This window comes from Etheostoma spectabile, chromosome 7 (genome assembly GCF_008692095.1).
Source record: "Etheostoma spectabile isolate EspeVRDwgs_2016 chromosome 7, UIUC_Espe_1.0, whole genome shotgun sequence".
NCBI lineage: Eukaryota > Metazoa > Chordata > Actinopteri > Perciformes > Percidae > Etheostoma > Etheostoma spectabile.
Genome location: NC_045739.1, coordinates 16,772,752 through 16,775,814, shown reverse-complemented (window position 1 = coordinate 16,775,814; position 3,063 = coordinate 16,772,752). Strand labels below are relative to the sequence as shown.

The window sequence follows — 3,063 nt, the reverse complement described above, 5'->3', positions numbered from 1 at the left end:
TGCAGCGCAGTGAAGATACAGACGTTTAATACACAGGACGTGTGTATCCACCGTTCAACCCGTGCTGGACCTGTTCATAACGAGTCAGCCGTCTCTCTGTGAGTAGCATCCATCACACTCCCTTCGCAGTTATTATAGCCTATGTGACAATAAAATTGTTTTGGTTTAAATCAACAAATAATCGTGAGAATAATCGCGATCAAAATTTGATCAAAAAATCGCGATTATCATTTGGGGCATAATCGTGCAGCCCTAAATTATATATATAACAATATATCAAAACTGGAAAATCGGATTTTAAAAAGTAGTCGATTGTCTGCGTAAAGTTTAAACCCTACATTTGTGCGTAACAGAACAGCTGTTGTGCGACCACTTTCCACACATCCAGATTGCTTTGAAAAGATATAGGCAACGCAATGTTGTGTTCACATTAACGACTCATGTTAAAATTTGGTGCTAACATGGCATTGGTTACTTGTATCTACCGGACGGAATAGCAATGTGGATTTCGGTGCCTTATTACGGTGCCACCTATATGTCTGGGCTGTTTTCTGGTGCTCTCAAACAGATGTTAAAGGCAACGGAAGCATCACTGCATGTCACGCTAGTAAACACTAATAACACATTACACTTGTCAGCAGATAACGTTAGCCTACAATTAGCTACATTAGTAACTGGATTAAACACTGCTGACAGCTAAACGCTATAAAAGTGTGTCTTTATTTCACCGTAAAGCATTCCAACACCGGGACATACAACAGTCTGCCAGTAAAGCTATGAGCAAAAAGACACATGCACTCGGTCACTGCTGTTGATGCAAAAACAAAACAAACGGGAGTAAATGTTGGATTTACTGGTAAACTGGTAAACCTTGTGGTGCATTCCAAGTTATTGTAAAATACCCTTTTCTCATCTGTTTTTCAGATGTTTTTTAACAGCAATTTACTGGCAAAAGAAGTAATTGTTGTTAAAAGTTATTACATATTACATTATATTAGACATTATATTGCAACATTATTATTTGTGGTAGTTGCATTCGAAATTAATTGCTCCAACTATAGGCAGTTTAAAATATGGCAACTGTATTGTCAATTTCGGCAACCAAAAGCTGATGCCGGGTTGCCAAGCTGGCAACTACTTTAAAAAGTTAGCATTGAGCCCTGCATGTTCTTGAGTCCACATACCTTCACCTACCGTTTTTGTTCTAAAGATGTAGTGTGGTTAAATGGAGCCTTCACAAAGGCTTAAAGAGGATTTTCAGTGCTGACTTGGACCAAATAAAATTGCTGTTTTGGCTTACCAAAGGGTTTACCTTGCCCTGATATTATACAACATTTAAACTATCCACAGAGTCATAGAATACCACTACTATTTGGAGAGAATTAATTGGGGCATTTTTGTTTCCTGGTAATAAGTTGTGTAAGTAAATAACTGTTGGATTGACATCTGGTTTTATTGCTTCTTGTGATTTGTGTTCGAGCACATGGGTAGAACATTGAGTGCTGAAAAACTGATGAAATATTCGTGATAAGGGTTATCACTATTGGAGGCTTGTTCATGTTGCAGTAAACAAGCTGGCGACTTCAGTAGCTGGCAGTAGTTTGGGAAATGCTTGACAGATACAGTTTTGATACTTAAACAAAATAAAACAAAAGTACTACTGAAATGTTTGAACATTTGAGAGTGCCCTGGTCTTTAGAATTATGAGGTCACAGGAAATATCAGGCAGTTTTGCGTAGATCCTTTGGCTGTTGTAATTTGCTGATAAGCACTCTTTTTGATTATTTTGTAATTAGGGATTGTATAAGTGCTTGCTACAATAGTACAGTAAGAAACAGTAGGTTTTTTATTTATTGCTTTATTTGGCTTACTAAAGCACATTGCTATAGATTTAAAATGAGCCAACAAACTACAAATAAGGCATTCAAGGTTGGACTTTAAATTAGCTGTTAGAACAATTGAATCCCAGCTTGTCATCCATTCTGTCACCTTATCGATTGTGGACACCTTGGCCAAAGTTCATTTGTGTGCTGAAGGCGTTCCCTGTTACTGGCAAAGGTACAACCTTTCCACTGTAGACAAATGTTGAATGAGAGGAAGGGAAAGAGAGAACAAGCACTGTTTCAGTGTTTCAATGACTGCCTGTACAGAAGTATTTGTCTCTCAGAAGTTCACTGCAGGTATGTAAAGATTTTATAATGCTTATAAATTAAAATATAGTGGATTAACAGTAGTACTTCCATTTAAGGATAACGTCATTTTGAGTAAAAGAGCAAGTGCAGATGACAGTCAGTGATGTCTTAATTAGGACAGTTATTACATTATAGTTACAGTTATTCTAGGAACTGTTTTTTCATGACTACATGGTAAAGTATAATGTCCTAAACTACGTTCAGAAACATAATTTGATGATTGGTTCTAACCGGTATTGGAAAGGGCCAAAAGACAATAAAACTGGAGAAAACGGTAAGAATACGGAGTAACCAATGCTCAGTAACCTTATATTTTAGATATATTTCATCCTCTAGCTCCTCTTTGACATCCGTCACTATCTTTCTCAGGTTGAAAAAAATGGAATGCAAAGTATGTTAACCCTGTTACTCCCTAAAATGTAAACATGAAGCTGTGATGAGAAGGGAGACTATTGAAACTTGATCAAGAGGCCTATGCAGTAATAAACCACATTTTACAGGTTTTGTTATTCAGTTCACATTGAAGTTCTCAGGACAAACTTGATTAGTTTAAAAACATTATTTGGCAGGGAAAACCTTTGCAGTCTTCATTGGGCATTGTTTGAAAAATATGGAAATATAAAATAAGGGAATATGAGACTATCCTTTTCTTCATTAAAAAAAAATAAGCCCACCTGCTCAATTCATTAGTGTTAAGAACTGTATATAAATTAGATCATGTGCCAGTCAGAGTAGTTTCCTCCACCGTGCAGCTTAGTTTCTAGATGTGGGCAGTCATAGAGGACAGAGTAAGCCCCGCCCCCATTCACTCACACACAGCACCCCGGCAACATGGAGAGACACAGCGCCAGTCCACACTTCTGACATTTGT

At 37.3% G+C, this 3,063-nt stretch overlaps 1 protein-coding gene across 3 annotated transcripts in view; it reads left to right on the top strand.

Annotated features, from left to right (window-relative positions):
• Positions 1-3,063, top strand: part of LOC116692009 (oxysterol-binding protein-related protein 2) — a 32,275-nt gene that overhangs the window by 9,947 nt on the left and 19,265 nt on the right. Inside the window, exon 1 of one of the 3 annotated variants that reach the window (XM_032519972.1) lies at positions 2,162-2,180. The exons of the other annotated variants lie outside the window; for them this stretch is intronic. The gene's annotated coding sequence lies outside the window, so the exon portion shown is untranslated. Of the gene's footprint in view, positions 1-2,161; positions 2,181-3,063 lie in introns of those variants that run through there. 3 annotated transcript variants of the gene reach the window in all.